This window comes from Urocitellus parryii, chromosome 3 (genome assembly GCF_045843805.1).
Source record: "Urocitellus parryii isolate mUroPar1 chromosome 3, mUroPar1.hap1, whole genome shotgun sequence".
NCBI classification, from domain to species: domain Eukaryota; kingdom Metazoa; phylum Chordata; class Mammalia; order Rodentia; family Sciuridae; genus Urocitellus; species Urocitellus parryii.
This window is the reverse complement of record NC_135533.1, coordinates 168,916,042-168,928,350: the sequence shown is the minus strand read 5'-3', so window position 1 is coordinate 168,928,350 and position 12,309 is coordinate 168,916,042.

Sequence of the window (12,309 nt, the reverse complement as noted above, 5' to 3'; positions counted from 1 at the left end):
TCCAGAGATCTCACTGATGAAGAAATAGTCATAAAAATAATCATAATAATGATAGCAATTATTATTTAAATTTCTTTTTTTTTAGTTGTAGATGGACACACTATCTTTATTTTGTTTATTTTTTTTTATGTGGTGCTGAGAATCGAACCCAGGGTCTCACGCATGCTAGGCAAGCTCTCTCCTGCTGAGCCACAACGCCAGCCTGATAGCAATTATTTTAATAAACATTATTATTTGGACAATCAAACTTGATGATCAGAATGTGTCCTTGAATTTTATTTTCCCAGCCGTCTTGATGGGCAGATTCTTTTTAGTAACTGTGAGGAGTCTGAGGCCTACGGAGATTAAGCAACTTGTCCTGGGTCATTGTCATTGACCCCTGGGTCATAAAAGTAGGCAACATGGCCACTTGTGACTTTTATAACTAGTTCAATGAAGTCGGAATGTGGGGATGAGGGTGTGGCGGACGTCTGTGGATCCTCAAGGTGTCAGAATGATCCCTGGATTTTTCTGTGCTATGTGCCACTCGTGTCCTTCTTTTCGGGCTGGTTTGAGTTTGTTTTCTTTCACTTGGACCGAGTCCTCCCTGAGACAACAGGATTTTCCATTTCAAACCACGGTTACAGCTGCAAGAAGGTCTCGGGTTCAACTCCCGCTCTCCCTTCCCTCCTGCGGTTTGAACTCGGTCGACGCCAAGGGGACCCTAAACACTCAGGGCGACTCTTGACTCTGTGACTTCAGCAACAGGCTCCTTCCTGATGGCTTCCCCAGGCTGAAACCACACCACTCCTGACAGACATTTTTACCAGAATGTTCTTCTCACAGAACCGACCTGCCTGCACAGAGATCCAAATCTTTGGCACTGGGCTCTGTCCTGATTCTCTGTCACCTTAGGGGTTGACACCAGGCTCCCACCTCCATGCCTCACCTCTGCCCCTCTGCTTTGTGGAACGCAGCCCTGAGGCCTTCCTGGACCTGGAATGTTTGGCCACAAAGCCTCTCTGTCACCGTCCCCGCCCTGCGACCTGGAGCAAGTTTGTCACCTCACCTAGGGCTCAGGGGTCATCTGTAAAATGGGGACAGCAAGATCTGCCATGGAAAGTTGTTGTGTTCAAATGAGCAAATCCCTGGAAAGTCCTCGACACCCCGGAGACACAGAGCCACCCCTCCCTGGGGGTCGCTGTCATCGTGATCACGTGGAGCGCGCACACCTCACTCACGCTGTTCCCCCAACCCCTTCCTCTCAGTCCTTCACTGACTTTTTCTTTTTGGTTCCAGGGATTGAACCCAGGGGTGCTTCACCACGGAGCCCCATCCCCAGCCCTTTTTTATATTTTATTTAGAGACAGGGTCTCACTGAGTGGCTTAGGGCCTCACTGAGTGATGGAGGCTGGCTTTGACCTTGGATCCTCCTGCCTCAGCCTCCAGAGCCACTAGGATGACAGGCCTGCACCACTGCGCCTGGCCTCCACCCAACTTCCTGAGATACCATCTCATCATTTCTAAAAGCCTAGTACCTTGCCTAGGGCCTGCACACAGTAAGCACTCTGTTTTGACGACAGCACCGTTCTGTATTCTGCACCTACTAGGTGCGGAGATCTCATGGTAGGTCTTTTATGCACCCTTTTGTTTTCAAAATTCACCTGAGTCGAAATTCACACCCATCTCCCAAGGAGCGCCACCATTAACCACCATCCTTTTGAGATAACTGGGGAGGCGCAGCCAAGTCCAAAAGAGGAGTCACCGATGGGGCAAAGGCCAAGGTGAGATTCAGAGGTCAAAGGTCATGGTGCCACTCCCCCCACCCCCTTCACTTCTTTCTACAACTTTGTCTCCCAAAGCTGCACCCCGGGAAAGCAAATGGCAGAGTGCCTGCTTTCTAGAGCCCTGGGGACACCAGGCCAGGCGGGGCCATCAGCTGCCTGCACCCCAGGCCGCCCACTCCAGGCCTGCCCATAGGAGGTGGGCTGGTCTCACCTTGGGAGGAGCAGCCATCCCCAGCGCTTCAAGAGGTGGGCAAAGCATGACTTCAGTGTCCTCCACCCCACGGAGGTGCCGATGAGAGCTGGGCCTCGGCCAGCTGGGCCTCTCTCGGAATGGGGCGGCTGCTAGGCAACCAGGCCTAGGCACAGGAAGCACTGTGCACAGGATGACCTCCAGACGGAGACACCCCCAAACCTGCAGATGCGCAGAAGCAGGCACGGAAGGATGGATTGGGACCAACGCCGGGCAAGACCAGCCTGTTCCCATGGCGGTGCTTGGGCTGGGGACCGCCCCCCACCTCACTGTTTCCCTCTCTGGCCCTGAACAGCCCCTCTTTCTTTCCTCCTCCCCCTTCTCTTTGATCCTCCACCGTGAACCACACATAGTCCCCCTGCTGTTCCCCTCCAAGGTCCCAGCATGACCCTCAGGATAACTCCATGTCACAGGTCAAAACTGTCTGGAAATGACTCTCTGGGGCTTTTTGCTTTCTGGCTGGAACAGTGCGTGTTGGTCACCCCGAGTTGCTCATGGCCACGCAGGTTCACTACCTGAGAGGCAGGAAGGGCTCCATCCATGCCTGTTAAGTGAACCATCTCCAGGGACCACCCCTCTGGGGCACCAGGCTGCCCGGTTCCCGCCCGAGGACTTAGGAATCAGCTGCATCCTAGAGGCCGTGTGGCCTGCGGTCAGGGCACAGACTTTGCAGCCAGGTTTCCTGAGAAAGTTATGAGACCTCTCAGTGTCTTGGTGTTCCATCTGCGGAGTGGGAATAATTATGGAGACTATCCTCACAGAGGCGATGAGCACATGAAGTACATTACTAAGTAAAGGGAACCTAGCACATAACAGGGGCTCGTCCACGAGTTCTCATGGTCCTCACAGAAGCCGAGGCAGAGCTACAGGGATTCACGGTGGATGGTCAGATCATTGTTCCCATTTTAAAGATGAGAAAGTTGAGTCCTATAGTGAATGGAAGGGACCAGCCCGATATTACCCAGCCAAGACAATCTCTCAAGACCATGCACCTTGGTCATGACTTTTCAAAGAAAAATGAGATTTGTAGCCAAAGAACAATCTATTTCCCTTCTTTATTTTTTTTTTTCTTGTTTGTGTGACTCATAAAACTTGATGATCAGAATGTGTGCTTTTGATTCAATAAATGAATTCATTCAATAAATGAATACACGTGAAGGGGTCCTGTGGTGAAGGAAGACACCCCACCGTGTGGGTTATCCAATCTCTGGCATATGTGCCCCCATCTCCTTCCCGGGTCCGTCGCAGACATAACTAATCAATGACAGCACACCTGTGCACCGAGCTGGATCCCACGTTCAGAATCCTTCTCCACGCAGCCCACCATCCATTGAAGGGCTTGGCCTCCCCTGATGAAGGCGATTTGCCTTCCTCAGTCTGACCTCAGAAATCTTCTCAATGATGTGGTCTCCATGTTCATGTTCTCTCTTGGCCTCTTAAACACTCCATTCCCCACCCTCTCCACCTCCATGATTCTTTCTCTCAATCACATGGAACAAGAGGTTCAGCCCTTTCTATTCGGGCAGAGACATACCTGAGGGCCCCGCGATCCTGCTTTTCTGCTCTGGTGGAGAAGGTGAGATGGTCCGCTTGCTGCTTTGGGTCCCTGACCCAGCTGATGGCCGCCCTGATGCTCAGAGTCCAGCCTCAGGGGGCCTGGGGGCCGTCCAGCACTCTCCTTTCAGAGTGGAGACTGGGAGCAGGCTGAGTGGATGGCTGCTCCTGGCCCTGCCCAGGCTCTGCCACTCCTGAAGGAGGTTTGCCATAAACTTTTCATGCTTTGTTAAACAATCTCACCAGGAAGGAGGAAGTTTGATTTAAGTGCTTACTTGGGAGGAAATGAGTATATAGTCTTGCCCGAACCTGGAAGAAGGGTGTGCCTGTCCTCTTCCCCACACAGCTGTCCTGGCTTGGGCAGGGAGGCTGGTGTGTGTGTGTGTGTGTGTGTGTGAGAGAGAGAGAGAGAGAGAGAGAGAGAGAGAGAGAGAGAAATACCACAACCTGTCTTAAAAGAAGAAATGAACCCCTCCCCCCAAAATAGTCCACCCCATGCTGATAACCTCCCCAGGTCACAGGGTGGTGGTGGGGCAGGTAGAACAAGATGGTTAAGGTACTGGTCACCTGCTCGAGGCTCAGGACTGGGGAGGGGCTTCTGGAGGCGCTGGTGGGAGGAAGTGAGCCTGGGACACAAAGAGGTAGAATGCAGGACAGGGGGACAGCAAAGAAGGAGGGGGTCAAACGTAGATACTGAGCCTGATGGGGCACGGTGGTGCACGCCTGTGATCCCAGTGACTCTGGAGGCTGAGGCAGGAGGATCACAAGTTTAAGGCCAGCCTCAGCAACTTAGTGAGGCCCTGAGCAACTCAGTGAGACCCTGTCTCTAAATAAAAAATAAAAAAGGGCTGGGGATGGGGTTCAGTGGTTAAGCACCCCTGGGTCCAATCCCTAGCACGTGTGCGCACACACACACACACACACACACACACACACAATGACATACATATGAGCTTTGGAACCACACAAAATCTGAAGATTCAAGAAGAGCCAGATGGTCAAAGCTTAAATCCCCTCTTTATGGGGGAGAGGGACTTGTACTTGTGTGTGTGAGGCGGAGGGTGTTAGCAACAAATTACAGGCAGGCTGCAGAGCCTCACTGAGAAAGAACAGAGTGTCTTGTTAGGCAGATGAAGTCTCCCACAGACGAATTCATGAAAACTGTCTGGGTGTGATAAGGACTTTTTAAAAAGTCTCCCCTCCCCTCCCCTCTCCTCCCCTCTCCTCTCCTCTCTCAGGGATTAATCATTCCTGGTTATTTGATGGCATTCCTTGGGAGTTTTAAGACAATTGCTTTTCTTTTGGGAGATGTCTTAGATTAGGGGGACTTCAGAGGGAGGTCTCCCACCCTGTGCTTGGGGCAGAAGGACAGAGTCCTGGATTCCCAGGCAGCTCTCCGGCTCAGCAGAGCAAGGTGCTGGACTTTGGGGTGTGTATGGTTTTCTGGGGTCTGATGCTGTGTTTCTTTTTGGCTATATGTGCTTCTGCTCTCACGATGGCAGGCACTCTCCTGTCCTGGTTCTGTTCCCTTCGACAGCAGGTGCCCAGGAAAGATCTGCCGAGTAAGGGAAGAACACACCAACACTTGGGGCTCATCTGGTCATCGGGCATCGGTGGGAGCTGGGAGCTGTGCTGACCATGTGACCCTATGAAGTTTCGAGGTCTGGGCCTCTGTCCCTCCCTCTGGGTCTCAGGTATTCTCGCAACAGCCCTGGGAGGAAGGGGGGACACCACCGTGTCCCAGAGGGCTTTGCACTTTGGAGAAGTTTGAACTATCAGCAAGTCATCTTGTTTCCCTTGTTAGTTGCTGTTTTTTTTTTTTTTTTTTTTTTGATGCTTTTTAAAATTTGAGATACTCAAGAATGATATTTTTTCCCTTTGGAGAACATGTGGAAGGTGGGTAGCAGAGGGCCAGGGTTTGGGGCTGATAATGGGCTTTAGATGCATTTGGAAAGGGTTTTTCTCCCTGGGGGGGGGGACCCTTCAACCTGGGTGGGGGCTGTCGGCCTGACATCCTCAGCTAGACCTTACCTCTGTCAGGTCAATGCCACACCCTGTAAAAAATGTCACCTCTGTCTTGTGACAGGATGGGTTGCTGCCGCTGGTAAGAAAGCAGGAAGGTGGGAAATGGGAGTGGATTTCCTTTGTTTTATCCTTTAGGGTGTCTGCAGAGTCATGGTGAGAGCACCCTGGCCCGAGTGGTGCACCTGGTCTCTGGAGCTGGCCCGGGTGTTGAGGGGAGTCTGTAGGGCACACCCCAAACTTTTAATAGCTAACAAGCTCGGAGGTAGGCTTCCCCAGTTGCATTTACACTTTTTTTTTTGTACCAGGGGTTGAACTTGACCCATGAGCCGCATCCCCAGCCCTGTTTTGTATTTTATTTAGAAACAGGGTCTCACCGAGTTGCTGAGGGCCTCACTCAGTTGCTGAGGCTGGCTTTAGGCTTGCGATCCTCCTGCCTCAGCCTCCCGAGCTGCTGGGATTACAGGCGTGTGCGCCCGGCTCCATTTACACATTTTAGGGGGGTACTCAATTGCCCTGGACTGTCCGGTTATTCTCTCCTCAAAGCTTTTACTCCAGAGTAGATGCTCAATAAACTGACCACAACTGTCATTATATCTTCTCTTCTTCTTTCTTATCCTTCTCCTCTTCCTTCTTTCCATTTCTTCTCCTTCTTCTCTTTTTTTCATATTGGGGATTGAACCTAGGGGAGCTTTATCACTGAACTCTATCCCCAGTTCTTTTAATTTTTTAAAAATTTTCAAACAGAGCCTTGCTAAGTTGCTGAGGCTGGCCTCAAACTTGTGTACCTCCTGCCCCCAGCCTCCACAGTCTCGGAAATTACAAGTGTGTGCCACCAGGCTCAGCTACGTCATTACTTCTTTTTGGTGAAACACCTCCTGGAATTAGATTTCCTGGAATTCCCAGTGTGTATTTTAAAAAAGTCACTTCACCTGCCTTTTCCTTCAGCTGAGGGTTTGCCAGGCTCCCCCCCCCCACACCCCACCAGGCCAGGCCCCCCTGGGGGTGGGCACAGGGTTAACAACGGAGAGAATGGAATATGAATGGGACCTGTCTCTTCCTCCCATCCTGCCACAGCTTTTCTGGCTTTTGGGGAGAGGCTGGGTAGGGCAGGGGTGGCCTCCAAGGAAGTAGTTAGCCTTTATGGTTCCCTTGTCTTTTTATTTTATTTTTTATTGGAGTTTATGGCTATTGTTCAATGGACAGTCCTCACCCTTCTGGGCGTCTTGGCAGCTGGACTGGATGGAATCTGACCTGCAGTGGCGTGGGACTTCAGGAAGGCAGAGGTCCAGGGTGGACGACCAGGTGTGCCCTCACCTCCAGCAGCAGGGCTCTGAGGAGGTGGGCTGGTCAGGGAGGGGGGCTGCTGAGTCTCCTCCCAAGGGGCAGTCGGAAGGCGGGGACAGCCCAGAGAAGGCCCGCGTGGGGCACATGGGGGGGGTCCCTTATCCTGGTCGTCTGCCGGCGCCTTTGGCATGGGGAGGGAGGTGGGTACCTGGGGCGGCCAACCTCTGTGGCCTTCCTCCAGGTGTTCAGCTACAAATATGTCCCCACACCTTCTCTGGACCAGAAATCAGGTTAGGGCCTGCGAAAACAATAAGCCAAAAATAGACCTGCTTCAAATCCCGTCTGGGATGGATGTCATCCGAGGGGCTCTGCTACCCGTTTCTTCTTGTCCATCTTATTTTTTCTGTGTCTCTCAGAGTGATAGTAATTTCTCCATATATGTGGTTTCTTTCCAAGATTTTAGTTACCCATGGTCAATTGTGGTCTGAAAATATTAAATGGAAACAGATATTATGAGAGGGAGAGAGAGGGAGAGAGAAGGAAAACTAATATAACTTTTATTACTGTATATTATTTCAATGGTACTATTATGATTATGATTATGAATTTTTTCTTTTTGGTGCTGGGGATTGAACACAGGGGCACTTAACCACTGAGCCACATTCCCAAAGCTTTTTATGTTTTATTTTGACACAGGGTCTCACTGAGTTGCTTAGGGCCTCACTAAGTTGCTGAGGCTGGCTTTGAACTCTCCTTCTGCCTCCTGAGCTGCTGAGATGACAGGTGCGTGCCACAGTGCCTGGCTATGTTGCCAGTTCCCAGTCTTAAATGGCTGTCCCCACCATGGGTGGGCACTGATAATTGTTCAACAACCAACTCTTCATACAGAAAAACGTGCCCACGTACGATTACGTGTGTGGTAGTGTACCTGTATCAAGGATGTGTAGCAAACTCATGTGTGTTATTTAAATAATAATAAAACGTACTGTTATAATTTGTGCATAGTCAAGTGAATCTTATAAGCACACTGTCAACCTGTTTTGACAAGTTCTTGTACAAACCAATTGATGGCTGTATTCATCCATGATTTGATGAAATTAGACTAGGAGTTCATACTTGATTAATTTCTGACTCAGCAGAAACCTCTCTCATCTAATGAGCCAGTAGTGCCACATTCATGAGCCCTGGTTGATATTTTCATCTATATTAATGAGAAAGAAGAAGGGAAATAAGACGAACGTATGTCACAACCTCACTCCATTGCCAATGGCGTTAGTGGCTTCTTGGCTGACTTAGGTAACGTTTTTTGAAGACTGGAAAAATATTCCCTCTATTTTTTTGTTCTATTCACAATGTGAGGGCTATAGCCATGATGCATTTTTCTGTTTCATCTGCATTATTAACATTCTCTCCACCACTTTCTTAACAAGGTTTAGACAACCCATGCAGCAATAAGACAAGTTCAGAGTTGTGGTGTCTTGCCAGTGGTGTAAATGCACACCCTCTGGCTGGTTTCAAGTTACTACTGGGAAATCACTCTACAGGCAAATTAGGAAGATAAATATGGTTGCATCCCAGTATATGATATGCCACCGTACGGGTGCAGTATACTTAAAGAATTTCAAGAACAGCAAAATGTAAACAAATAGGAACGGATGGACTTTATGTATTTATGACTTTTTTTGGTACCAGGGATTGAACCCAGGGGTACTTGACCCCTGAGCCACATTCCCAACCCTTTTTATTTTTTATTTAGTGACAGGGTCTTGATAAATTGCTTAGGGCTTTGCTAAATTTCTGAGGCTGGCTTTGAACTTGCAGTCCTCCTGCCTCAGCCTCCTGAGTCCCTGGGATCATAGGGATGTACTGCCATGCCCAGTTTACCTTTATATTCAACATATAAGTTGTTTACTTGGAAAGTCAAACTTTACTAATGGCTGTATTTAACAACCAGATCACAGGATTCCTGAGAGTGTGAGGACTGGCTCTTGTGAACTGGTATGAGCTGGCTTCAGCCGCTAAGCCCCTCCTCAGTTTGATTGACACCTCAGGTGGAGCAGGTCTTTATCCTTCTCTGGTTACAGTGTTTAGCATGGGGCCTGCCACGCTGGCTGGCGGCCTTCTGTCAATATGTGCTAACCCAGGAGGAACTTGCTTATCTGAGGGCTTTCTTTCCCACTACTCTGTAAGCTCCATAAGAAAAGGGCCATGGTGATACATAGTCACCTTGGAATCTTTAGTCCTTAACATGGGTCCTGGTAGATAGTAGCTGGTCAGTAAACGAATGCCACATTTAATCCCTAGGGAGTATCTGAAATGCTCTGTCTGGGAGCAGAGTCACAACTGCCACAAGTGAAGCGTGACAAGGAGGGTGTGTTGGTGAATCTCTGCTTACTCCTTCTTTCCCCTCTTCCCCACTCTTCCCTGGGATCAGCTCAGCTCCATTGTGTTAGCTGTCTATTGCTGCAAAATAAACCACCACACTTTTTTTTTTAAACACTGGGGACTGAACTGAGGGGCACTCTACCACTGAGCTGTACCCCTAGTCCTTTTTTAGTTTTATTTTGAGGCAGTGTCTTGCTAAGTTGCTGAGGCTGGCCTCCAACTTGTCATCTTCCCGTCTCAGTTCAACTTCCCACGTACCTGGGACCACAGGTGTCTACCTCTGTGCCCGGCTCCTCCCTGGGTCTTCTGTTCAGTGTCCCTGATGGCTGCCATTGAGGCATTAGTTGGCTTGAACTTTTCCTGGAGGCTCAACTGGGGAAGAACTCACTTCCAAGTCCATTCATATATGTCACTGTGTGATGGAGGCTGTCACACAGATCCCGGATCCCTGTGTGTTCAAGTTTCTTTCTTTTTTTTTTTTTTTTTTTTTTGTACTGGGGATTGAACCCAGGGTCACTTAACCCTGAACTACATCCCCAGCCCTTTTTTCATAAAGATACCTGCCCACCACGACCTGAAACACTAGACCATGAAAAAAGTGAAAAGAAGTGGCACCCGAACCGAGTTCCAGAAAGTTCTCTGCCTATTTCTAGAAAGGCCTCCCTTTATTAGCCCATCCCTCTTCGTCATTTCTCCTACCCTATATCTGGAACCCCTCAATTTCCTGGGGCTAAGAAGCTGATTTATGGATAAAGCTCCCTCTTCTCCATTTATTTATTTATTTATTGATTGATTGATTGATTTATGGGGTACTGGAGACTGAACTCAGAGGCACTTGACCACTGAGCCCCATCCCCAGCCCTATTTTGTATTTTATTTAGAGACAACATCTCATTGAGTTGCCTAGGGCCTCACTTTTGATGAGGCTGGTTTTGAACTCTCGATCCTCCTGCCTCAGCCTCCTGAGCTGCTGGGATGACAGGTGTGCGTCACTGCGCCCGGCTCCGGCTTCTCCATTCTTTGGCCACTGGACCACGTCTTTCTTTGATCCCGATACTCATCTTTCAGACATTGGCTTTTCTGTGGGCCGAGATTCCAAACCTGGGTTTGGTAACCTTCCCCCTAAAGCCCAGGTTTGTAGCGTTTGTTGATTTCTGGCCGTCAGAACCCTTGTCATGGATGGCCACCTTCAAGATACCCATTCGTTCTCCCGCACCCCAAGTGGTCCCTCAGCTCCGCGAGCTGGCAGGGGCCAGCGCCAGCACCACCCACCACCCAGGACCTCTGCACGTTCCTCTCTTGGGAACACTGGCCAGGTGGTGGCATCGAGGTCGGATGAGTTTCTTCTCCGCCCAGCACCTCTCTGCCTGTTTCTTTGCAATTTCCCAAAGCCACTTCAGGTGACAGCCACCAAGGAAAACAGCATTCCCCCGCTGACTGCTCTCGGGGAGAGCTTCCATGGGTTTAATGATAATTGTCTAATTATGTCTTAGGAGCTCATCCCAGAAAAAAAACTGAGAGACACATTAATGCAATTAATGAACCATTTAGGAGCCCCAGCCTGCTACGTCGGGACAGCATGCCTAGAGGCAGGGTTGTGAGTGGAGAGAAGCAGGAGGAATCCTAGCCCAGGGACAGGCAGAGGGTGGCTCTGCCCCATCTCATGGATTCCCTTGGAGGACCAGAACCTCAGCCTCCGTCAGAACATCCTCCTCAAATCAGTGTCTCTGATCTTTCTTTTTTTAAAAAAAATTTATTTATTTATTCTAAGTTGGTATACATGACAGCAGAATGCATTTCAATTCACAGTACACCTATAGAGCACAATTTTTCATATCTCTGGTCATACACAAAGTAGAGTCACGCCATTCGTGTCTTCATACATGTACTTGGGGTAATGATGTCCATCTCATTCCACCGTCTTTCCTACCCCCATGCCCCCTCCCTCCCCCTCCCACCTCTTTGCCCTATCGAGAGTTTGTCCAATCCTCCCATGCCCTACAACCCCATCATGAATCAACATTCCAGAGAAAACATTTAGCCTTTGGTTTTGGGGGATTGGCTCACTTCCCTTAGCGTGATATTCTCAGCGCCATCCATTTCCATTTACCTGCAAATGCCATGATTTTGTTCTCTTTTAATGTTGAGAAATGTTCCACTGTGTATAGATGCCACATTTTTTTTTTATCCTTTCATCCACTGAAGAGCATCTAGGTTGGTTCCACAGTTTAGCTATTGTGAATTGTGCTGCTATAAACATTGATGTGGCTGCGTCCCTATAGTATGCTGTTTTCAAGTCTTTTGGGTATACACTGAGGAGAGGGAGAGCTGGGTCAAATGGTGGTTCCATTCCCAGTTTTCCAAGGAATCTCTATACTGCTTTCCATATTGGCTGCACCAATTTGCAATCTCACCAGCAATGTATGAGTGTGCCTTTCCCCCACATCCTCGCCAACACTTATTGTTGTTTGTGTTCTTAAGAGCTGCCATTCTGACTGCAGTGAGATAAAATCTTAGAGTGGTTTTGATTTGTATTTCTCTAATTGCTAGATGTTCTAATTGAACATTTTTTCATATGCTTGTTGATTGATTGCATATCCTCTTCTGAGAAGTGTCTGTTCAGGTCCTTGGCCCATTTGTTGATTGGGTTATTTGTTGTGTTGGTGTTAAGGTTTTTGAGTTCTTTATGTACCTAGAGATTAGTGCTCTATCTGATGTGGGTAGTAAAAATTTGCACATTTTTTTCCCTTACCTGTTAACATCTGAAATCGGGGTGCATCTTATAATCCCTGTGAAGAAGGCACCATTGTTACTGTTTAGTTAGTGCCTTTTCAATTTCTTTGGCGGTGCCTTAAATAATGGTGTGTGTTGGATTCCATGACATGAGAATTAACAGTTGATCGTTACTAACTATTGTTTTTCTTTCTTCTAAAAAGGATCTCTACTTCTGATACATTTTTATCCACTGGCACGTTTCTTAGCCTTTTCATTAAAATGAATGGGAAAATTCAAGATCTTCTTCATCTCCACCTTCTGGGACAGGCA